Genomic DNA, 27,436 nt, shown 5'->3' on the forward strand with positions numbered 1-27,436 from the left:
AAGTTCATAATTCGACAGTTATGTATTTGTTTTTTTTTTTTTTTTTTTTTGTTGCTTTTACGACCTTGTAGGATCACTTTAGTTCAATTTCTGGGCCAGTCCATTTTGTCATCGGTTCTTCTTATTTCCGAATCGTATGAGTTGTTTTATTCTTGCTTCTTTCCTTTTTGCCCACATCTTTTTGAGGCGTTCTGATCTTTGGCGTTTGTCCTCGTCTGAATACACCCTGTTGGATTTATTTTTGATTTTAGGTTCAAATGTTATATATTAGTTTTAATTAGTTTGTCGCATTTTCCAGATTTTGTGATTAGATCTTTTTTGGAGATTCTCAACTCTTCCATATCTTTTCGGACTTCCTTTATCCATTTTGGGTTTGTTGTTCTTCCCCAGTATAAGTTAATTATTTGACTTGCAAGTCTGGTGTTTTCTGCTCTAAGTAAGTGCCCCAAGAATTAAATTCTTTTTTTCCTAATGAAATTTGTTGGTGGGGTTATTATTTTATACACTTCTTCGTTTGAGATTATCCTTCACTGTCCTTCTAAGATGTTTTTCTTGTTTATACATTTTCTGACTATCTTCCTTTTTATCTTTTTCCTTTCTACTTCTCCAATTTTGTATGGTTCGAAGAGTCTTGCTAGCGTATTTGTTTTATTCATATTAATATCCAAATTTACTGATTTCAGTGATTTTTTTACTTACTCGGATTTATAGTTACATTCTGTAGCTGTACAGTATTACAAATCTTACACAAGAAAATATATTCGAATCTAGTCAAATTTTGCATATTGAGATTTTTGCAGATCTTTAAATTTGCTTTATAATCCTCTCTAACCAAAAAAAAAACAATTTTATCATTAAAAAAAAATCTGGAAGGAATATTGGGATTCTTAGCTTAATATCTCCCGACTGGATTGATTGTTATGGAAACTTTCTGTATATGGGCCATTGATGCCATTTAATGTTGGTCACAAGGACAATAAGATGGCTCTCACAGGTTCCAGTACAACAAAATTTTACTCAAATAGGTAAATTTTTACTTTCCCGCCTAGCGCTATAGCCGAGCAATAGCTACTGAAAGGAAAGTGTGGTGATCGGTCCAATTTAGGGATATGCGGTTTTCACTGGATCTTTACGATTGAAAGAAAAGTATGGTAAATGGTCCAGTTTGGGCATATGCGGTTTTCACCGGATCTTTACGTTTTGACCTCTAAGGAACACAAAAAACCGGATGGAAATTTTCCGGATGTTCGTATGTACGTGTATGTGTATTCAGTATCGCGCCCTAAATCACCTTATATCTCCAACCGATTTTGACCAAACTTGGACAGATTACTTCTATATATGAGGCATTGGTGCCATTAAATTTTCAACTTAAAAGGTCAAGGGGATGAAGCTGTAGAGTAAGGTCACCCTTAGTATCTCGAGATTTCGCCTAATTAAATTCTTACTTTTCTTAAGTATATTTTTTAACAATTAAAAAGTATTAACATTTGCAAGAAAACCTTTTACAAAATCGCACCCCTACCCCAAAAAATTCTCTAAATAAACTAGTGGCTAAATAAACAAATTAGTTTGTACCCACTCTCACCACAAGGAGTGCTAGTGTAGCACTGATTACAGCTGCTGTAGTCGCTTCTACGTTGTAACGTCACAGGTAAGCGGTAGAATTAAATAAATTAATAATAAAGTATAAAAAAGTATTTAAAGTGGCCACTAGTACCGCCACACCCGCGCGAATGAAATATGGTATGCGCGCGCGTTTTAGTTAGAATCATTGAATTAAAATAAACAAAAATATTATATTTGAATAAAATGATAAATATTTTTAATTAAGTTGTGTGTGTATGTGTATGCAAGCCGTGCATCAAAGAAATGCCGCGAGGCGGGAAAGTCCTACAACTGTGTTGTCAGGTTTTTTTATTTAATTTAGTGCTTCGTGTGTATTTAAGATACTTTTCGATGATGTTTGTCCTCTTCAAATTTCCATAAAAAGATCGGGGCAATAAAAGATTTTTATTTTTTTTACATTCCTGGACTCAAATTCATATCCTTGAGTTAACTGGATGATTACATTAGTTTTGATTATAATATTTGGACAATTTAATTCAGGGATGGAGGGATGGATAATAACCCTAATTTTTTTTCTATTTACGTTCTTCTTGATACTTCAAACTGCAGGAAGAGATTTTTATGAAATTTTTATACGATGACTTCTTAATGTTGGTCAGATAATATTTAATTTTGGTTACAATTGGTCAAAGGGTTGGGAACATACGAATACTATGGGTCCCGTATCTCAAAACGTTTTTCAAAAAGTATAATCTTTTTTATGTATAATGTTTTACTTGCATACTTACATAATTTAAAATAGTACTTTATTTCCCTTTTAAGTCTGACAGATTACTATTTAAAAGAAAGTTTCTTTGGTATTCTCATAGTAAAGGAACGCGCGGGGATCACGTTTCCGCAAATCGGTTAATTTGATAGCTGAGGGTTGTAAGTTGTGGTAGGAAATCGTGGTTCCAAGAGGCCATACGAAGACGATAGTAGGTTGTTTAAATACACTGATGGAAATGTCTGCCGAGACATTTGCATCGGTGGTATCCTAGTGGAGGCCAAACTGACGACTGTGTTGTGTTACCAAGTTTAGAGAGTCTAATAAACGATCTCCGGTCTTTTGCCTTTTGTCTTCTCCTGCGGGGGTCAAAATTCTTATAGTAAGTTTCTTCCTTGTTACTTATCGTGGACATTTTGAACCGAAAATTGTTTACGTAGAAAATATAATGTTTTTTTTTGTCGTAATTATCGTCTAGTATTGGAGTAAATAAAAAAACAAATATTTTCATACGGATAGCATTTTTGTAGGTCTTGACATATTTTAAATAAAAATTATGTTAACAAAATTTCAATAAAATAAACTTGAAAAAAAAGACTCAAAATTAGTAAAAATATTATTGCATTTTGACATTAGCTTCAAATTAATTGTTAAAAGTTTACAAATTTATAGAGAAACTTTAAAAATCCTTTTTTTTAAACATTTGATTGCGTTTTTTGAAGTTTTATTTATACTTATTATTATATATTTTTGTAGTATGCATATTAAGATAACGACCAAAATAACAAACAGATAAGTCAGATTAACAAACTAATATGTATATATGTTTTTATTAAACTAAAAATACATCAATTTTACATGAATGAATGTTAAATTATTTCAGAAATTTGGGTACGGTATAAAAGTATAACTAATACTTCGGTTCTTGTAATATTCAGTTCTATTTTTAATGTTGTAATAATATTTAATAATTTATTCTATTCATCATTATTATTTTTCTTAAACGATTGTTTAAATAATTAAAAAAGTCCTTGATTTGAGGTGGGAATAATTAAAATTAATTTTTACTTTCTCACTCTTATTTACATCTTGACCTTAAGTTAATTGTTAATATTATTTTGTACGGTATTTTAATTAATAAAGTTTAAATAATATATATATACGAAGTCCGTGAAACTTTATATTAGTACATAAAAACCATATTTATTTTATTTTATTTGTTTTGGGTGCCACAAATAACGCTATTAGGCAACATAAGACAATTCACTTCTAAAAATAGCTCCACTATTCTCATAAATATAAGTAAGCAAGCCCATATTACACTTTAACCTTATTAAGGAAAGAATGAAGTGGTTTTTTCTACTGCCTTTATTATTAAATCGAATCTATTTTCGTACACCAGTATTAATGAAACTATAAAGTGTAGGAGACATTCAGCTTCAAACTTTTACAATGCTCATTGTAAAATGATCATCATTATTTTCAGAGAAAGCAATTTTGATTGGTGTTACTTGTACTTCAGTTGACTTATGTGTCATATACATAAGCAAACTGTAGGATAAAATATAAAAAAATAAATTATAATTGTTTTATTTTCTAACAAATTATACGATACGCTTCTACTTAATAGCGGAAACTCGAATAAGAAAATCGAAATATTACTGTTATGTATCAAACAAATAAGGTAAACGTATTTAGATATTTAACTAAATTATTTTTCTTGTTAGATCTTAATTTGTAAAATATATATACCTTTAATATATACATATCTTTAAAAAAAATAAACTAATAAAAATATACATAAAATAATATTCTGGTCAGAAATAAATAACACGTACGGAAGAATGTAACCAATTACTGTGACATTGTCAAATATTTTATAGCAAGCAAAAGAGAAACAAAAAATTACAGCTTCATAACGTCTTATTTATCTATAACTTTTCAGTTTACCACCACTAGACCAACTCGGTGGGTTCATTGTCTGCACCTATCAACGGTTACTTGACTAAAAAACATAAAAGTAATTAAAAAATTAAAAAAAAAGAGAAACGAAGTAAGGTCATCTAGTATTGTTTTTCGGGTAACCCTAAGAACCGGGCAAAGACATTTTAACCCGTATGAAGTACGGGTAACTATCTATAACGAATATTTTTAAAATGGAGACCGACTGTTTTGAAATCCACATTCTTAGATCAAATCCTTCGAATCCTGTACTGACCAAACTGTTGCTCTGAAGAAATTACAATATATTGATTTTTTTTTATAAATAGAAAACGGCTTTAATATTTAATTGTTATTATTATTCTCACAAGCATTAGTTTTATAAACACAACGGGGTCCAAGGAGCAGAGCCCTCTAGCAAGAGGGAAGGGCGAGCGAAGCGATCCATGATTGACTAAATATCCCCTAACCGTGACGGAAAACTCAAGTAACCATATAGGACGGGCGACGCCACACTGGAGATGTTAAAAATGCATCAAAATTAATTAATTAATTTAATACACAAAATTTCGCATTAATATTTTTAAATGTTAATGAAGAATTTTTACCTCTTTTGCAATGTAGGTCTCCCATTGTAGATCTTCTACAATCAGTATAATCCCATTTACACCATCTCGGTGCGTGTCATTTCCGATCTTTTTCTCTTCTCACGTAATAGATACAGCTATTGGCGACAGAAATGGCGGGAAATAATTATGTCACATGTGGTGGAGAATCGGGAGGAATTGAGAATGTCTATGACGGAAAATCGGGGTCACAATTATTCGAGCTGCGGTGAATATTTCGTTCAAATGTCCAAAGGTTTGAGTTTTGACTTTTAGTGGATTATGTGAGCGGGTAGCGGCTAGTAGATTATTTGCATTTGAATTCGAGGTTTACCGCAATAATGAACTTTATAACAACCACAAAAAAGCTGCCAATGTAGTTTATAAGGAAGTTCCAAAGTAAAATTATCTCAAACAGTACTTTTCAGTGTTACATTCCAACATTCTAAATCGGTTCTTATCAGAACCATAAATATTTAAGCGTTGGGCAACAGTTTGTTGTTTATCGTAAATTCCTTCTATATATTTAATAATGTTTTTAGTTATAGTTTTATCAGAATTTAATGAAAATCTAAAAGCAATCTTCTTTATTATTCAAACAATTTCGCGGATGAAGCCGCGACGGGGAACTGCTAATGTACGTATATAAAATAACATGATTTGAGTCATTCATAATCAACGTCCAACAAAAGCTACTGAAGATTTTTTTTTTTTTGTCTTCAGTCATTTGACTGGTTTGATGCAGCTCTCCAAGATTCCCTATCTAGTGCTAGTCGTGCTATTCCCTATCTACTGAAGATAAATTCATGAAAATTTGTGTACATGTTCTTGTTACGGTGTAGTGCACACTAAGAAAGGATATTTTAAAAATACGAGTTTAAAGGGTTAAAATGGAGTAACATGAAATTTACTAATTTTTTCTGGTTAAAAATGTAGATATCAACTGGATTTTTGGTGTGTGTAATTTTCAAGTGAATGTCTAAAAATCCAATTTCTAGATTTTTTAATTCTGAGTTTAAAAGTTTAAAATATTTTTTTGAAACCCGATTATTTTTGGAATTTCTTGATAAAAAAATGAAGATATCAATTTGATTTTAGGTGTATGTAATCTTCATGTTAGTATCTAAAAATCAATTTCAAAATTTTCTGAAATTCAATCTTGAAAGGTGTGAAGAAAAATAAAACGTTCTGAACATTGACTATAAATTTTCCCCATTTCCGACTACACTAAACGAGATATTCAGTAGAATTGAGCTTGCAAATATTTTCCAGATAAATATCTAAAAATCATTTTCGTGTTTTTATTAATTTCCATTTTTTAAGGGTGCAACAGTATACAAGAGGGCTCAACCAACACAGCCATTGCCACTCTTAGCTTTTCTAAGAGGTGCACGCGGCTGGCTGCACCTGCCTCCCCATACTTGATTAAAAAACAAAATAACAAAACTTGATCGCGATTGAAAACGCAAGTAACCTTATAGAGTGGATGAAGCCGCGAAGGGGATTCTATATACTTTGTATAACACTGTTACTCAGTATAACAGTGTACTTATACCGTATAACTATACTGTATTACACTAAACTATAAGCGTGCCTTTTTTTAATTAATTAGTACTTGAAAAATGGTCAGCCACCGGGAAAAATGGTTTAAAAATATTCAAATTAAATTAAATACAGAAAAATTGATGATTAGATAATAAATAGAAAATATTATTTACAAATAAATCTTTGGGTATTTAACATTGGCGTAAATTCGAGTATGGTTAAAAATTACTTAAAAAAATACACATTTTGTAGGTTTTTAAAAATATTTCAGAATAATTTTAATAATGAAATTAAATTTCATTTTTAACAGAAAAGTAATTATGAAATAAAGACCACCATCTATTTTTTATCATTAATATGAAGCGAATTTAAAGTTTCATACTCATCGGAATTGATATAACGCGACTGTTGCAATATTGGTTTCGATTGCCAGTGAGGGTTTGCTTGTTTTAATTTATGGTTTTAGTACGGCTTTTTAATTCTAATAAAAAAAAAATGAATGACTTTGGAAACCGTGGTATGCACTTAAAGTAAAATTTATACCTGGCGGAACTCAAAGGTACTTAACTAATGTAATAATAAAAATCTAATGTGGACACTACATGACTTGTACGCCGATTAAATTACGTAACACACATTTATAAAAGTACATAAAATGTTATTTCATTAATAACTTCTGATTTTTTTCATGTTTTTTTTTTAATTTTTATTATTGAATTATTATTATTTATTGTTTTTTTTTTTTTTTTTTACAATCGGAGGTTAATAATTATTAACAAATCAATATATTTAAATATAAAAAAATGTTTAAAAAAATAAAAGGAGATGAAGTCTGATTCGAACCGATGTGCCTTCCCTTGTAACATTCAAATATTTCATTAATTAAAATTTCATTTGGCTATAACTCTGGAACCAGTGAAAATAAGTACCACTTATGAAATATCATTGAAAAGTTCCCAATGAGGGCTTATTACTGCAGTTAAGAAAAAAGCCAAAACCCAAATTTTGGGCTTTTTTGAACACTTTTGAATCAGTCGATTGCAATCAAAAGGGGAGGTGCATAATTAGATGTTACAACAGCTCTAAATGTAAAATTTCAATACTACGGCTAATCGTTTTTGAGTTATGCGAGATACATAGCAAAAATTATTTCAGCGTGACAGTCGTCACGCTGAAACTGGTCAAAATGGATTCAGGGATGGTAAAAATGGATATTTACGTTGAAATCTAAAAACCGAAATTTTTCGTGATCACAATACTTTCTTTACTTCGTACAAGTAATTAAAAATTCTTTAATCTCTATACAGTTCTTTAATCTCTATACAGTCAATTATTAAAATTAATGGTTATTTATTTATGTATGTTTGTTTTAACTATCAAAACTATTTGTTACCACATGATACATACGGCCATATATACTAATCTTCGATAAAAAAAAAAACGATTTCTCGTAATGAAAGATTGGTTTATGTTACAACATTAGTTTTATTTGTGTTCTTAAAAATATTTCAAAAGTTGTAAATTTATTCTTAAAAAAAATAAGATAAAATAAAAAAGTCAAAATTTTTGTTACCTTTTTATAATTTGTTACTTTCTTTCTATAATTTATTTTTTTTTAAGAGAGAAAGTCGCATGGAATTGAAAAATGCAAAAAAAAAAACAATTTTCAACTGACAGTAACCAAGTGGTATCATAAAATTTCATAAAACATTTTTAAAAATTGAATCTTTTCAACATTTTATTTTTTGAGTTATATAGTTGTACATTTTTCATGAAAGAAAAAATACATGTAAAAAACAAGGGGCATGATTGCTAGAAAAATATTAAAATTATCATTCCAGTCATATAAAATATAGATCAATTTCAATAAAATATATTGGACTTATTAAATATTTTTAGTTGACCCATAACCAATAAATTGTGATAAAATTATAATATTAGATAAATATACATATATGAAAATTAATTTATTTATTTAAAATGAAGCAATGTTGATAAAACAAAATCTTAAAATATATTTTAATGTTTCATTTTTACTATATTCGTATTTAAAATTAAAAAACAAAAAAATAAATTGTATTCATCAGTAAAAAGGTTTTTTGTTGTAAAATATTAATTTTATAAAATGATACATACATTTAAAGATTAAATGGTGTTAAAAAAATAACAATTTTTACTGCAAACTTTCACGCTTCACAAAGTGAGTTGTTAAAATCGTACGAAGAATGACGATGACTAAGTGGCCAGATTTGATGTCAGTAGTAAATGTGTATAGCAGGCGAAGGAACGAACACTACAGCACAACCAACAATTACAGCTATATGCTTCAGTAAAATAATAATGAATGATATTTATCGAAACGAACACAGCCCGCGTTCTATCATTTGTGACTTTTATCTAACGCGCAACCAGTACGCGCAGGTCAAAACAAGAGAAAGTAGATTAAAAAAAAAAACCATCCCCACTTTTTTGTTTGTTGTTATTTTGATGACCATCACTGCCCTTTTTTTCTGCCTTCACATTTTTCTAGATTCACGCTTGCTCATCCTTCGTCCTTCGTATAATAATATCCATTATTTACGGAAAAAAGAAATAGTAAACTAGCGTACAATCATAGATGTAGCGGAGTTATTTTAAGGTGAGCTACGATGTGCATTCCTATTAATGGATTTAATAAATAGAATTTAATGATTATAATGAAAACATTAAATTAATGATGATGTCTGCTTTCTTTTTTAGTCTGTCTAATGTATACATATCCCTGCCGATTGAACTTAATATGTGTCAGTTTACAAAATTAGTATTTAACCGTTTCATTTACAGTTAAATCTGTCTGAAGTGACAAGAAACACCTGTTTATCGATATCTCTCTGCATTTTTAAATATTTTTCTTTATTTTTTATATAAAACGGCATTAATTGAAACTTTTAACCGGCATACGAAATATTCTAAATGATAATGATATTGAACTCAGAGATAATAAATTAATTTAATTTAAAGAGATTTAAAATACTATTATTGTAAACACAAAAATGTAATGGATAATTAAAACAGTTAATGTACATCTACTTTAATAACAAAACAAAATAAACAATGTCTGGATTTTGAATTGGTGGCAGATGTAACATAGAAATAATATTACAAAAGTTTATCAAAATTTTTTAAAAACTTGCTTTCTACTTTTTACTCATTCTTTAATCAAATTATTATACATTTCATGAATTTAATTAGTAGATTAATTTGGAATTCAAAAGATTCCATTTCTTTCATATGGAGTTCATATCCACCATTACTTTTGCAAACATCCCTCCGTACCCCGACGGTGGTGGGGTAAATTAAGGGTACGGGTGTAAAAAATTACAAAATCTGCAAAACGGCTTGCGGGCTTTTTGGGGTCGCAGATGACAAATCCAATAGCCGTTTGGCATAAAAAATGACAAAAACTTGGTACGGAAGTTTTTGTGGTTTCGAATTTGACATTTTATCATCACTCATGTATATGTATATATACAGTTGATTTTTTCGGGCAGTATGTTGACACACAGCCCCTTAATTAATAATTTAATTAAGTAAATGAAATAAAAACTTCACTATTTCGTTACTTTGTACAGTAAATGTTTGATTGAATTTTTTTTAATGTTTTATAAATATATTAGAAATTTCAATATATGATGTTATTTTATCGTCATTCGACCTTAGTAACTGTGCAAAATCTCATCAATAGGCAATGTCAGGAAGTATGTTAAATTAAGGATGCAAGATTTGAGGACAAACATGAAAAAAAAAACATTGTGAGTTACAGAAAACCAAGTAAAAAAAAAGTAATATTTACGGTTGTTTATTTTACATAACTTTAGTTCGACTAATAGTTCCCCTATTCGATAGGGAAATAAAATAGTATCTCAATAACATAATATATTGCAATTTGGTTACATTAGTGTTATATATTTTTATATCAGTTACTGAAATTGTACATACTGGTATCTCTTAATAATTAAATTTTTCAAAAAAACGTTCTGATGAAACTGAAATCTATTAGAAAGCGCTTAATGTCAAGAGAAAAGAAAGCATTAATCATTAATAATACTATGTCGTAAGTAGGTAATATTTAGTTTTTGTATATATATATATATATATATATATATATATATATACCAGGTGATATTTATTTATGGAAACAGCTTTTTTACTGCATATCTAAGAGGTATTTGGTATTTGAAGGCAGAAAGAAGTAGTGTTCTACTTAGTTAAAAAAATCTGCATTATGGCGGGTATTTAATATTTTTCCGCCATCTTGAATCTACCGTATTAAATCAAACTTAATGTTTTAAATAGGAAGTTATTTTAATATGACACATGATTTCAATTTAAAATTTTACAAGAAAAACAATGGTGAAACCCGTTTTTCTGTTAATGCCTTCGTTATAGAGTTATAAGCATTCGAAGTTGCAATGACGGAGAATTCGTGCTAACAATAAAACGCGCTGCCTTAACAGCTTAATTATATTCTATTAAATTTTACATTCATAATGCATATAATAATGATTTTTAAACAGTGCTATAATATTGATAATAATAAGTAATAACTAATAATTAACAACACAACAAATTAAACGACTAATTCAACTGATATTGTTCACTTTAAATATTACAATATTTATTTAAAAATTTTAAATAAATGTTTATCATCTCTTCTAAACATTTAAACCAGTTTACCATCTTGATTTTTACGTATTTTGTTTCTTCTGTTTTTGGATGTATTCTGTTGCTAGTCATCATTTTTTAGTCAATTTTTTAATAGTCGGTTTTATTTATTTTATTTTATTTTATTCTACATTTGTTAGTTTAATTTAATTTTAAAAATGGATAAAATATAAAAGCCTTTATCCACATAAAAATAAAATAAAGCATTCTTCAGAAAGGTTAAGACAAGAAACATTGATAAAAATATGAAAAGTAATTCGAATAAACGAGCTTAAAAGATTGCTAGAGTAAGTTAAGCTTCTCCGGAATGTAGATATATGTAGAAATATAAATAGTTTTATCATTAAGATACAACAAACAATTACGACATACTATTTTCTATATTTTGACACTTCAATTTTAATTTAAATATTTCCGTTCAAATACCGGAAAATATTTACAACGAATCATCTAAGAAACTTCCACTATAAAATAAAACAAATTAGAATAAGACTTGAACGTATAAAAAATTGAGAATATAATCTATTTTGTGATTCGGTTAAAAATTTCAGTTACGAAATTATTTTTTTTATATTAACAAAAAGGTTATTAGAAACAAAAATAAGACTCACGATTTTTTTCTCTGTTTTTATGAATTAACTTATTAACCTTATAGGCAATGATTATATCAGGTGACTAGTTCATTTAGACGAATTATAGTGTTTCAAAATGAATGCCGGGATTTTAAAGCTATGTAATATTTCTCATATTTCACGTAAATTGATTAATTATACATGAAATGAAAGAATAACTCAAACAATTTTAACTGTATGCAAGCATATAAACTGTTTTCTGTATCTTCCGCTTGAAAGTACCAGTAGCAAATATGGTGACTCCCCCAACAAAAACCGTTCTGTGTTTTGTAGTTTGCAAAGTGTGAATCTGCAATTACCGTTCAACGTGTGTTCCGTTGTGATCTCCAGACTTACCATAACATTCGTAGATGGTATAAACAATTTGAAACGTCTGGTATTTGTAAAGAGAAGAAGAAGAGAAGATGACCGAGTGTGTCCGAAGAAGACCGAGTGTGTCCGAAGTTGAACGTGTACGAGTGTCTTGTGTGTAGTCCTAGGAAATCTGTTAGGAAGGCTAGCCACGAATTTCCTTAACTGCAATACGAACCACAGAACTTTATTTGGCAAAACGATTTTGCGCCTCCTTACTTGCATAACGCTGAACGTGATTGATAGAATGAAATTCTCCCCGATAGCTTGATCAGTCGCCGGGGACCAGATGACAGGGCTTGTTTGCCATGGCCTCCACGTTCGCCCAATCTGACCCCGTACTAGTTTTTCTTTGGGGGTTTATAAAAAATCAAGTGAATGTGTCACCGTTACCAACTGAGTTATCCGACTTGAAACAAAGGATTGAAGCAGCTGTCGCATCAATTATTCAAGATACGCTGATGAATGTATATCGGCGAATTCTCTTCTATCGGTTGAATTTAGCCGTGGTGACAAATGGTGCCCACATTAAAGATACAAAAAAGAACTATTTCAGTTGTTCTTTCATTTGATGTAAATTTTATAAATATAAATAAAACGTAATAAATACTACATAACTTTAAAACCCCGATATTCTTTGAAACATACGATATTATATTTGATTACGGTAAATAAATTATTAATAAATGGAATTTCAAAATTAATTGTCCTGTTACCTTTGCTAAAAGAGTTACTTTTAGCCCCTTTCTGAATTCCTCCTATTATTATATTTTCTACTTTTTTCTTCTTAATTGATAGTAATCCGTTATTCAGGTCCGTTACACCGGTCTTGTTACAATACATTCAGAACATTCACCCTAAATACATTACACTCCTTTTTGGGCGGTCGTGTAAAACTGAATTACTTAAAATAATATAAAACATCCTTACTAAATTATAATATGAAAAAGTAAACAAATTAGAAATATATGCATGTATTATTATATCAAATAAATTTAAAATTATTATATTATTAGTAAATGCGAAAATATAACTAGCAATAATAAAATCTTACATATTTTTATATTATTATATGTATCACTGGTTGTAAAGAAGATCTATTTCTTTACATTTAATTCTCGGAAAAAAAAACACAAACAAAAATTTTCTTGCATTCAACCAACTGGCGTGACGAATGAAAAATTATGAGAAAACCTTGACAGTCACTATTAAGGAGTTAAAACTAGAATGTATCATTGTAGAAAATATATACCACATTAAAATTACATAGGAAAAGAACAAAAAATAAATAAAATAAATGCTTAATGTAATAAAAAAACAATTCTCATAATAATAACTATTATTTCGCTTCTTTTTTATTTTATAGAAATAATTTAGTATAATTAATGTAATTTGTTTTCCATGCGTCTAAGGATTATTACATAATTTAAGAATGATATGAAACATACGTACATACTCGTCAGTATTTCAAAGTTTTACAACTATAAAAAATTATTTTCTTAAATTAAATTCTTAATACAAATAATTAAAATTAATCATATCTTTTTTCTTAAATTAATATTTGTAATATATTCAACAAATAAAATAAACTTTTGTTTTAATAAAAATCGACTTCAAAAACAAACGCGCTAAAAATAAATAATTAATTAATTTCGAATTGCTTTAGGTAGACCGAATTAATAAAAAAAAAGAAACTAATTTGATCCCAATATCAAAAAATTGAAATACATAGAATTTAATCGTTATGTTTATAAATTTATTTATTTTTAGTGCATTTTTTAAAAGTTAATTTAATCTTTTTACGTTCGTTTTATTTAAAAAATTCTATTATAATCTATATGAATAAAAGATAATAAAGATTAAATCACCATTATATTTTATGGTATCACACATTCAAAAGAAGAATTGATTCAATCTCTATTTCCAGATATCTTCTTTTTTTCTGTTTAGCCTCCGAAACCAATGTAAGGGATTACTTCAGAGGGTGAATGAGAATATGTATGAATTTACATGAAGTATAGTCTTGTATAGTCTCAGGTCAACCGTACCTGACTCTTGCGCGACTTGGTCAAGCCCGGTTCTCCCTGCTCAGTGGTTAGAGGCGTGAGGCATTAAAAAGTATAGACCGAGACCCGGTCTCTGGGGAGGGGCCCGGGAACGATATAGTCCGGTCCGTTACACTTCTTCTCGGAGATTAGAGGCAGGCGATAAAAAAGATCCACCGGGAAGGCTGAACTGCCATGCCGGACGTACTGCCGGTAGGTGGGGAGGCCCTCTTAGAGTTGAAGGACGCTGTCCTGGGCTGAGCTTTACTTGATATTGTATGTCCGTCCCAGGGGAGTAAGGGATAAAAAAAAGGTCAACCGTACCTGAGATATGTGATTAATTGAAACCCAACTAACAAAGAACACCGGTATTTGCGATCTAGTATTCAAATTCGTTTAATAGTTCCAGATATCACAAAGCATTACAAAAATTATCAGTGGTAAAGTGAACGTGCAATATTAGCTGCAAAAATGTGGATGTAAATGTTATTAACATCACTATTCAACATGCGTTACCAGGCGAAACAGCTACTTATAAACAGTAGATACTGTTATGAATCAAGATGAAGCAGTAAATTTTCCAACTGAGTTCTTGAATTCAGTAGATTTACCTGGACTGCCACCACACATAAATTTAAAGATTGGTGTTCCTAAAAATTCTTCTTAGAAATATTGATCCACCCCCGTCTATGCAATGGCACCAGATTAGAAATCAAAAAATTGTTAAACAATGTCATAGACGCAACAATTTTAACTGTCAAATTCAAAGGAGAAGATGTACTACTACCACGGATACCGATGATTAAAACAGATATACCATTACAATTCAAACGATTGCAATTTCGAATTAAACTGGCTTTGGCAAAAACGATAAACAAATCACAAAAAAATCGTGGCAACTACCGTATTTATTCGAGTACCCCCCCCCCCCCCCGAATAACCCGCACCTCGATTTTCCGGACCGAAAACCTAAAAAATAAATCGAGTATACACCGGTATTTTAAAGTGCAACAGATATGATAAAAAATACGAAAATATTCAGAAAGTAAATCATTTAATTAGTTAATTTAAATTACAATATTAATATTACATTATAAATTAATTACCGTAGGTACTAGTTTAGTTCAGAATCAGGAGGGCAGTAAAACGAAAAGAAAGTATCATGTTGAAAAGGATCATTTCCATACATTTTTAATATGGGATTTTATTTTTAATTAATCCCTGTCACTGTCAATGTCTGAAAAAGAGTTACCGGTGGCCTCCACGTCGCTCTGCCAAAGGTGATCGTCTTCACTACCATGAAGTTCATTAGATATTCCGAATTTTTTAAAACTTTTCCTTACTAATTTCGTGGAAATACCTCCCAAGAATCTTTTATCGAATAACAAATCTGATGAAAATTTGGGAGTTTGATTCTTCCTGTAGGCGTGAGGAAGATATTTTCATCAGCCATCCACTTACATGTACAGTTGTTTTAATGCAGATTTGAACGGTTTATTAATTCAGACATCTAGTGATTGTAATAGACATGTTAATTAGCCTGGAATTATTACTTGGACTGTCATACCCTTTTTTTAAATGTCTTTCCCTTTATCAGTCGTATGCCCCGATAACTATCCATTACTAGCATACAGGTATTTTTTCTATTAAGTAAATCTCATGATCGCTTTTGCCATATATACCTGATCCATTCTAAAATTAAGTTTCGTCCATCCAACCTAAATACTGTGCTCTGATAATAACTCCATTTACCTGTACGGTAGGAAGATCCTGTGCTCTGATAATAACTCCACTTACCTGTACGGTAGGAAGAATCTTTCTTTTAAAAACAATGTACGGAGGTAATTTTGATCCATCAGAGGTAATGCAAAGCATAACACTACACCTTTGTTATTCATTACCACCAGTGCGAATCGTAAAACTTTTTTCGCCTTTTTTGTTTACGGTTTAGTCAAATGGCATTTCAAAAGCGTCTGGAAGTCGTTGAGAAATGGTCGTTTTTCATCTTATTGACAAATATTTCTTGCAAAAAATCGTGTTATCCTTCCACTGCTTGCTTTAAAATCAACTTTATTCAATGATTTAGCGATTTCACGAGTATATGATTGACACATTTCTTTTATGACAGCATAACCACATTTCCTTTTTCCATAACAAAGTCATACAAATTTTTAAAAACCAAACAGATAAACAGCACGTAACCGTCCACATATACAAACAGCACAATGACTATGGCGAAAAGACAAGACGAAGATGGGGAACTAATACTGCAACTGTAGTGTCATAAGAACCGGATACAGCCTATACAGAAAGATCAGTTTTGTAAAAATACCGTAACTTCGATCCTATCGATAACAAGAGCAGGATGTTAATAATTAAGGATGTATTCTGTATAACCGGCATCCGGTATTGATAAACGAAAGCCAAATGTAACTACATTTATGTGATTGAATTTAAGTCTACTGAGAAAACATTTACTATACATAAATTAACCTGGCTAAAGGCTATGTTTCAAGTACGCCCGGAACCATAATTTTTTTTCTCATATTCCAAGAAAAAAAATTGCGGGGGGAAGTCGAATATATAAGGTAATCAGAATAGAAAAGCCAAAAAAATTAAAGTAAACAACAAGACATTCCCTCTTCCGTGTTTAAGTAAAGTTATCATTTAACGCCTTCGCAGCTAACTACGGTAACAATATAATCGGAATAGGAATGCCGATAAAAATTAGATCTTTGAACAAGGCTTATCCTCTTCCGTATCACAGTTTACGGTTACCATTTAAACCCCTCCCGGTTTACTACGGTAAACCCGATAAAAATTAGACCAATGAACAACCCATTTCAAATTCAATGTCTCAGATTAAGTCATAATGTTACGCCTTTGCATGTTACTACGGTAACAATATAATCTGTAGGGGAAAGCCGTAAAAATTACTCTAATTAACAAGACTTGTTCTTTCTTGTATCCCAGATTACAGTTATCATTTAACGCCTTTGCAGTTTACTACGGTAACACTATAATCAGAGTAGAATAGGTAATAAAGTTAAACCATTGAACAAGATATTCCGTCTTCCGTATCTCAGATTACATTTATCTTCCTCCCCGGTTACTACGGTAACAATATAATCTGAATAAAAAAGCCGATAAAAATTCGGGCAAATGAACAAGACTTTTCCCCTTCCGTATCTCAGATTCAGTTATCATTTAACGGACTCGCTGGTTACTACGGTAACATTTTAATGTGATTTGAAAAGCTAATAAAAATTAGACCAATGAACAAGAAAAAATCACTCTACAGTATCGGAGATTCAGTTATCATTTAACGCCCATAAGGTTGCTACGGTAACATTATAATCTGAATAGAAATCCCGTTAAAATTAGACCGATGAACAAGACAGAAGCTCAAATTAAGTTATCATTTGACGGTGTAGGAAGTAAATACGGCAACAATTTAACCTAAAAGGAATGCTGATACAAATTAGACCAATGAAAAATACATATTCTTTTCCGTATCCCAGATTACAGTTATCGTTTAATGACCTTGCAAATTACTAGTGTTACACTATAATCAGATAACAAAAGCCAGTAAAGTTAAACCATTGAACAAGATATTCCGTCTTCCGCATCTCCGATTACAGATGTCATTTAACTGCCTCGCATGTTACTACAGTAACAATAAAATCAGTATAGGAAAGCCGAAATGAATTACAGCAATAAACAGGAACTTGTCTTTTTCCGTATCTCAGATTACAGTTATTATTTACCGATCTCGCAGGTTACTAAGATAACAATGCAATAAGAATAGAAAAGCCAATAAAATTTTACCATTGATCAAACATTCCTTCTTCAATGTCTCAGATTAAGTCATATTGTTACGCCTTTGCATGTTACTACGGTAACAATATAATCTGTAGGGGAAAGCCGTAAAAATTACTCTAATTAACAAGACTTGTTCTTTCTTGTATCCCAGATTACAGTTATCGTTTAACGACTTTGCAGTTTACCACGGTAACACTATAATCAGAGTAGAATAGGTAATAAAGTTAAACCATTGAACAAGATATTCCGTCTTCCGTATCTCAGATTACAGTTATCATTTATCTTCCTCGCATGTTACTACGGTAACAATATTACCTGAATAGAAAAGCCGATAAAAATTGGACCAATGAACAAGACGTTTCCCCTTCCGTATCTCAGATTACGGTTATCATTTATCTTCCTCGCCGGTTACTACTTTAACAACATAATCTGTATAATAAAGCCGATAAAAATTAGACCAATGAACAAGACTCTTCCTTTTCCGTATCACAGATCACAGATTTCATTTAACGCCCTCGCCGGTTACTAATGTAACAATATAATCTGAATAGGAAAATCGATAAAAAATAAACCATTGAAAAATAAAATCTTTCTTCAGTATCTCAGATTAAGTTATCATTTAACCGAATCGTAAGTTACTGCGGTAACAATATAATCTAAACTGAGAAGGCTATAAAATTTAATCCAATGAGCAAGAAAATCGCTCTTCTGTATCTAAGATAACAGTTTACATTTAACGCACTTGCAGGTTTTTTAGTAATAATAAAATCTGAATAGAAAAGCGAATAAAATATAAACCAAAGAAAAGGATTTGACCACTTCCGTATCTCAGATTACGGTTATAATTTAACCCCCTCGCCGGTTACTACGGTAACAATATAATCTGAATAAAAAAGCCGATACAAATTCGGCTAATGAACAACACTTGTCCTCTTCCGTATCTCAGATTCAGTTATCATTTAACGGACTCGCTAGTTACTACGGTAACATTTTAATGTGATTTGAAAAGCTAATAAAAATTATACCAATGAACAAGAAAATCACTCTACAGTATCGGAGATTCAGTTATCATTTAACGCCCTCGAAGGTTACTACAGTAACATTATAATCTGAATAGAAATCCCGTTAAAATTAGACCGATGAACAAGACAGAAGCTCAGATTAACTTATCATTTTACGCTCTAGAAAGTAACTACGGTAACAATTTAACCTCAAAGGAATGCCGATACAAATTAGACCAATGAAAAATACATGTTCTTTTCCGTATCCCAGATTACATTTATCGTTTAACGACCTTGCAAATTACTAGTGTTACACTATAATCAGAATACAAAAGCCTGTAAAGTTAAAACTATGATCAAGACGTTTCCCCTTCCGTATCTCAGATTACGGTTATCATTTAACTTCCACGCTGGTTACTAAGGTAACAATATAATCTTAATAGGAAAGACTATAAAATGTAGACGATGAACAAGATTTGTCCTCTTCCTTATATCAGATTACGGCTATCATTTAACGCCCTCGCCGGTGACTACTTTAACAACATAATTTGAATAATAAAGCCGATAAAAATTAGACCAATGAACAACACTCTTCCTTTTCCGTATCATAGATTACAGATTTCATTTACCGCCCTCGCAGGTTGCTACGATAACAATTTAATCTGAGCAGTATACCGATAAAAATTGGAACAATGACCAAAACATCACTGTTCCATATCGGAGATTAAGTTATCATTTAACGCGCTCGAAAGTTAGTGTAGCAACAATGTAATCAGAAAAAGGGGCTTATAAAATTTAAACCAATGAAAAAGACCTTCCCTCTTCATTATCCCAGATTTCGTTTATCATTTAAGGCCCTTGCCGGATACTACGGTAACAATATAATCTGAATAGAAAAGCCGATAAAAATTAGACCAATGAACAAGAAACTCACTCTTCTGGAGCCCAGATTAAGTTATCATTTAACGCCCTCGCCGGTTACTAATGTAACAATATAATCTGAATAGGAAAATCGATAAAAAATAAACCATTGAAAAAGAAACTCTTTCTTCAGTATCTCAGATTAAGTTATCATTTAACCGAATCGTAAGTTACTGCGGTAACAATATAATCTAAACTGAAAGGCTATAAAATTTAATCCAATGAGCAAGAAAATCGCTCTTCTGTATATAAGATTACAGTTTACATTTAACGCACTTGCAGGTTTTTTAGTAATAATAAAATCTGAATAGAAAAGCGAATAAAATATAAACCAAAGAAAAGGACTTGACCACTTCCGTATCTCAGATTACGGTTATAATTTAACGCCCTCGCCGGTTACTACGGTAACAATATAATCTGAATAAAAAAGCCGATAAAAATTCGGCTAATGAACAAAACCTGTCCTCTTCTGTATCTCAGATTCAGTTATTATTTAACGGACTCGCAGGTTACTACGGTAACAATATAATCTGAATAGAAAAGCCGTTAAAAATTGGACCAATGAACAAGACTTTTCCCTTTCCGTATCTCAGAGAACGGTTATTATTTAACTTCCTCGCCGGTTACTAAGATAACAATATAATCTGAATAGGAAAACCGATAAAAAATAAACCATTGAACAAGAAAATCTCTCTTCAGTATCTATTTTTGGGCTATCACTTTGTGTTTGTCGGACGGTAAATGAGTTCTCGACACCTAAAATCTGAAAATTATTACGATTACTGTGATTGCAAACATGTAAGGTAGCTTCGTTAAAATTTTTTTTTTTTCTAAAAACCATTATCTTCGTTCACTTTATCAAGAATGTCCACGCCAAAATTGTAACGGCGTGGTTTATTGCATTTTCAATTGCATGCATCGACTGAATTTTGTATGCATGAAGTTTTAGGCGCTTGTGTATAATCTTCACAACTGTCGATTGTGGTAATGGCTTCGTCCCGCCGGTGGCAGTTCCTGATTCTGACTTGGTAATGCCTTGCGAGACTCCATGATGGGACCGGGTGGGAGTGCGAGGTTTGTCCCCGCCTCCTGTGCGAGCCGAATGAGGCTATGTTCCGCTTGTCAGGTGACCTAATTTGATCGACTTATTGGGTGTAGGTCTTAATTTTTATGTTGTGTAAAACATAATTTTGATTTATATGACTGTAGCACTGGTTTGACTTACAACTTGTTCGTTTTCTGAAACATTCACAGTCACGAACGGTTTTATTAAATTTAGACTAGGCGCGGGGTCCGCGCTTCCGCGGTTTCGGTTAGTTAGTTTGAGGAAATCATGTTAGGTTGGATGTAAAGATATTCGTTTAAGGCCTATGTAAAAGCAAAATTTGATTTGTATTTTATTGATGTAAATGTCTGCCGAGGCATTTACATCGGTGGGATCCCGCCCGAGGCCTGGCTGATGACTGTGAGTTGTAATCAGTTAGAGGGTTTAAAGACGACCTCCGGTAAAGCCCCTCAGGGCTCGGAACGGAGGTGATAGTGTGGCGACCGGTAACGTCACAAGGTGGGTGTCTCCCCCTACGGGGTTGGGATGTCGATTGTGGTATCACAAGTCGATTTGCCTGGGTTTTTCTAAAACGTTTTCCTTACTTGATCTACAACTTCCTCGGAGACATGAGATCTGCTAGTACCTCTTTTATGTACTATACTCCTGTATCCTTAAACTACTGATTAATAGAATTTTATTAGGAGGATCATGGCCGTACTCTAAACAAAAATATCTACGAACAGTAATAACAGATTCCTGTCGTTATATCGCGCCGAATGTTCATTTAAGGTCATCCGTAATTCTAGTGCCTACACTAATGTTTGAAAAATCAATGCCCGCTACATTACTTAATTCATTTTTTATTAATCCCTAAAATGCGCTGAATAATTTATTTTCACCTGCATATCTATAAATATATAGTTGAATATAGATATAACATTATCCATTTATTACACTAGTATAATAATGCGTATTATCAGCTTACCTAACAGAAATTTTTTGAAATCGCCATGAACGTCCAGATATATCTGCACTCGTTTATTCTTTTTCTCGAAGACTCTCCCAAGTGATTCATATGAAACATTTTGTTGAAATAACGAATACCAGTTTGAAGTTCCTGAAGGATATAGGGTTTCCTCGACTAACATTACTTTTTGAATATTCCCAGAAGAAAAAATCCGGTGTACTTAACTCCGGAAAACGATGTGGTCACAAGCCCTTAGAAATGATTCGATCTCCGAAATCTCTCACTATAACTTAATCGACTGATGAGGTGAATCTGCGGTCACGCCATCTTGTTGAATCCAAACATTATTAATTTCGTTTTCGGTTGGCTTTTCCATGAACTGTTGTATGATTTTACATTAACGAGCTAAATTTACTGTTTCTGCGAAAAATATTGGGCCAATTATTATTCTCTTGAATATTGTAATCCACACTCCAACTTTCTGGTCTTGTAGAGGAATTTCATGTACGGCATGTGGATCGTAGAGCATTAATATAAATTCTACGCGTGATTTATGTAATCGTGTAAGTATGCCTCATTGATATAGAAAACATCTTCAATACTGCCCGTTAGAAAATGTTGAAACCATTCACAGCCAATACTGTGAATGATTTCAACATTTTCTGTGGAAAGCGAATTCAATAATTCGCTTTCCACAGACTTTGGTTAAGAATTTTTGAACCGCTTTCATTTTGAATGGGATGACACTGAGCTTCTTACCAACTTCATTGTGTGCAGTTGCAACAGCGATGTTTTTATGCCGGTCCAGCTTTCATATAGATTTGTTGGGACTACTTTGAATAGCAGTTGATATATCTTGCAGTTTTTCCTTCATTGAAAAATAATAGGTTTTACTTCTTTTTTTTCTTTTGTTCGGATAGCTTAATTTAAAGCCTACCACTTGGATGGTCTACCACTTAACTCATAGTCCTTTATTGATCCCATCTCCATATATTTCTCGATTAGTAATACGTCGATTAGGAACCGATGTACTTGGAAACCTAACGAAAAACGAATCTTTCACTGTCTGCTTGTACTCATCATGTTCGCGGAAGAGCTATGCGAGAAATATTCGTTGTTCTAAAGTTAACACCATTCTGTACGCACACGGACAGATACGGTTTCAATCGTTCAAAGGAGACGAACGCACAGTGAGTAATAATGAACCATACACACCTTTTCTACTCAAGATTACCAGTCTAACTGGAGTGTGCTCGCGGAAACAAACTGTACCCAACGCAGGATTAGAAAGCATTACTTGTAGCGCACGGAATACAATCCCTCAACATTTAATTGCGTTTATATAAGTGTAAAGTTATTTCTTGAAAGCACTGTATTATGTCAAAGTCCAACTCCCAAGTAACCACTCTAGAATTATATTTATTCAGTTGTTTAAAGAAAGTTCATTCTTATTTCTACCATGTATTGGAAAGATTTTATTTTTATTTATCAACTCTCTTAAAAAATATCATTAACAAAAGTTCAAAGCCTCAACCGCTTTCAATTGGTACAATGTTGGTGTTGTCGTATTTGGAATAGAGCAGACGTTTGAGTGGACTGTAGATTAAAAGAAGTTGATTCAAACATTTTTTTTAAATCAGACAGTTCCCGATCTTTGCGTAATGAACGTCAGCCAATATACCAGTGCATGAAATTAACAGTTAAGTGCCGTTAATTATATTCAATAATTTGGCAAGCGCCTTGTTATTAAATCATCAGTCTACTACTCGACTTGGAATTTTAAATCATCTTCAATTGGCAAAGAATTGAATAAATTTTTATTAGATATTTGTTTTATATGTAATCGAGTATGTTGACCAAAGGTTTATTTAGAAATATTCCCAAAAATAAGTGCATTATATATTTTTTTCTTATTGTAATTTTAAATATAAATTTAAGTCGTCGTACGTTTTAATATTAATTATTATTTTAAATTTTATTTATTATTGAACAAAGCAGTCAACCTTCGATAAATATTACTACAAATTTTACTCTGTTAGAACATAATCGTTCATGCAGTAAAATTATGCATAGAAAGTGTAAGCTAAGGCTGTCTGAAATGTGGAAAGATGTATTTTTTTTATCCTAAGTTTTCCTTTTACTTTTCTTGATGTTTTTTGCAAAAATACTTTGAATATGAGAACTATATCACGCTAAATATTTTCCTCCTATAAATAATCACAATAAACTACGGTGAGTAGAAAACACCAGGAAAAGAACACCTTTAAAAAAAAGAAAAACCTTTTTACAGCAAATAATATAAGTCTTGTGTTAAGAAAACAATTACTGGGAATATTTGTGTGGAACAGTGCCTTGTATGGGAGCAAATCATGGACAATTGGAGCAGAGGAAAAGAGGAGACTTTTGGCTTTTGAAGTATGGTGTTACAGAAGGATGATGAAGGTAAGTTGAATGGAAAAAGTGTCAATCGAGGAGGTATTTAAAAGAGTTAACGAAGAGAGAAGCTTTTTTAAATAATTAAAAAGAAGAGCTCAAATAATAGGACACACTTTTAGGCACCAGGGTGTCTCATTAAGAGGGTGATAGAAGGGAGAAATTGTAGGGGAAGGCCTCGGTTGGAGTTCATAAAACAGATAAAGGACGATATGAAATGTGATTCTTACTGGGAGCTAAAGAGAAAAGCTGATAAGCGAGAAGGACCGGACAGCTGCTTCCACCCAGCCTAAGAGCTGTTAATCAAAGAAGAATAAACTAAGGTAGAAAACTTAATATATTCCGATCGTCTACAGAAAATATAAATTTTTTAATTAATATATATTTTATTTAAACAGTTAAAAATTTATTACGGGACCATCGAATGAACTTCCCGATAAATGAAAAAGTTAAAAACAATTCTTCGAAATCATTGAATTTGAAGAAACCTCAAAATTTTTGTTATTAAGATAATAATTACTTATATTTTTTCTGCTAAGATCATTATAATTTCTATGTTAGTATACCTTTCTTAGCTTCATTCTTTTATCACTTGTTGATGCGTCAAGTGTCACTTGACACTCATTGTCAAAACTTACTGAGCTGGTACTTTTAAATTTCTGTTAATCTTTGTATACATCAAAATCTTTACATACGTCAAATGTGGGGAAGGGCGTTGATTAAACGCTATATAAAGATAAACAGAAATTGAAAAGTACCAATAAGTTTTGACAATGGAGTGGTTCCGAAACAATAATGATAAAAGAATGAAATTAAGGAAGGGAAGCAGTACTAAACATTGATAAAAACCTTTTTTCCGCTAAAATTTTCTTATCAATTTAAACGGAACAATACGTAACTAGCAGAGAATATTGGTTACTTATATTGTAAAGTTCTATTTAAATACTAAAAAAGTGTTAAATTATAAGGTGTTCTTTATAATTATAATAAGTTTCAATTTTTTTTTAAATATATAAATGAATTAATAATTTTATTAATATGAATTTTTCTAAGAAAACATTTTTTATCTTACTGACTCCATTATCCAGCCAAATGAATTTATTTAAAATCAAATTTTTTTTTAATAATTAGCATTAAATTTTGAAATTTCTTCTTTGATTACAAGAATTTGTAGATTTGTAGAATATTATTATTTGTTATAATGTACCACGATGTCTTGGGTTAATTTTCAAAGGATTTAACTTTAGAAACGCTATGATTTTTATATTCGAATTACTTTAAGTTCGCCTCAGCTGGATGTCGTCATATGTATATATTTATATTGATTTAAATATTAGGAATTTTATTCTAAATTAATAAATTACCTCAGAAGTATGTAGACTGATATGAAGCGATATATTTATTAGTAGAAGTAATAAATAAGATCGTTCAATCAATTAAAATTTTTTAAATATTATTAATTTTCTTTAAAAAATTAGTTTTGAAGTTTTAATCGTTTTGGATCTGTTTTGCTTAACTTGAACCTTTTCCCTTTTTTAAAGTACGGCTTCAAAACCACAAAAATTATGTGCAACTTTATGAAAGTGGATTGTTGGCAAGTAGCGTTGTAAAGGAATTGATGCAGTTATAACTCAACAACTATATAAGATAAAGAATGAAAAACACAAATATACAAGTATAACGTATTTATTGGAACAATATGAAATATCTCGGAGTATTATAAAACAACACTTGATACTGTCGCGTATTTGCGGCTCGATCAGGATATTGGAAGACTGACAATTAAAATTGTTTATATAATTACAATTTATTGATTTAAAAACATAAGTAAAACAAGAAAAATCTATAATAATAATAATGACAATATTAACAACTCACAATAATAATTAGAATAATAACAATGATGGCAACAGTAAAGAATAATAATAATAAAAAATGTCAATAATAATCATAGTAGTCACAACCACAAAACAATAGTAATAATAATAATAGTAATAGTGACTACATACAAAACAGAATTTAAAGTAATTGTCAGGATTTACTTATCCATAGGTGGATAAATAATAAAAAACAGAACTCAGTCCCATTGACAAAGAACATTAGCATTACCGCTAGTCTTAACACTTTTAAGCACTGGTCTTGTATTAACAACAGTAGTACAATACATAACACAAGTATAAAGTCCTTTTACTGCAAATACCTTTGCTGTTCACAAATTAAACTACCTTAACAATTTATGAGTAAAATTTAGTACATTATCTTTTTCACTTATAGTCTAACAGCAACTCTGGACCACCTCTTGTTTTCATGTACTTGAATTATTTGTGAAGTCACCTTAATCGTCGAACTTTGTACACTCTGGAGATTCGCTCCTTCACTGACCTCCTCGTAGAATATCCTCTTGCAGACTCTCATCTCTCAGACTGACGGCATAACGTCTCCCTTAGACTGATTTGCAGAACTGATTTTTAATTGGTCTTCCCCGAAATATTTATTTATACTATTCTTTATATGCCGGAACAAACCCAACTCGAAGCATGAGATGATAGTCCACCCTCACATTTTCCCATGAAATTCCAAATCACGGTCCGTAACTCTTCTCACGGAACGAACATCTGTTTAGGTGTGCCATTAGGCGGTATTACAAATGACCATTGTTAAACGGACCAGTTACCTTTACTAAAAGGGTTTCTTTTATCCTCTTTCTGGATTCCTCCCATTGTTATATTTTCCATTCCTTTCTTCTTAAATGGCAGGAATCCCTTTACTCAGGTCGGCTATACCGGTCTTGTTACAATACTAACATAATATGAAATACAAAAAAACGTAAGCTAGCTAAAATACCAAAAGCAATGTTATTTTCAAAAATCATTACAGCAGTGCAAAATCCTTTTTGTCTTAACTAAAACCAGAAATTCGTCCTTCTGACGCACTTACTGCGAAAGAGTTTTTATTTTTTTTTACTTCCTTGCACGAAGTAAGGAAAGTATTCTGATCGCGAATAATTTCAATTTTCGCTCCTGACCAACATCCATTTTGACCATCCTGAATCCATTTTGAATAGTTTCAGCGTAACGTCTGTACGT

The 27,436-nt window shown here is 31.2% G+C and overlaps 1 protein-coding gene across 1 annotated transcript in view; it reads right to left on the reverse strand.

Annotated features, from left to right (window-relative positions):
- Positions 1 to 8,789, reverse strand: part of LOC142329685 (uncharacterized) — a 50,838-nt gene extending 42,049 nt beyond the window's left edge. Inside the window, exon 1 of the mRNA XM_075374383.1 lies at positions 8,563 to 8,789. The gene's annotated coding sequence lies outside the window, so the exon portion shown is untranslated. The remainder of the gene's footprint in view (positions 1 to 8,562) is intronic.
- Positions 8,790 to 27,436: the final 18,647 nt, after the last annotated feature.

This window comes from Lycorma delicatula, chromosome 9 (assembly GCF_047948215.1).
Source record: "Lycorma delicatula isolate Av1 chromosome 9, ASM4794821v1, whole genome shotgun sequence".
Lineage (NCBI taxonomy): Eukaryota > Metazoa > Arthropoda > Insecta > Hemiptera > Fulgoridae > Lycorma > Lycorma delicatula.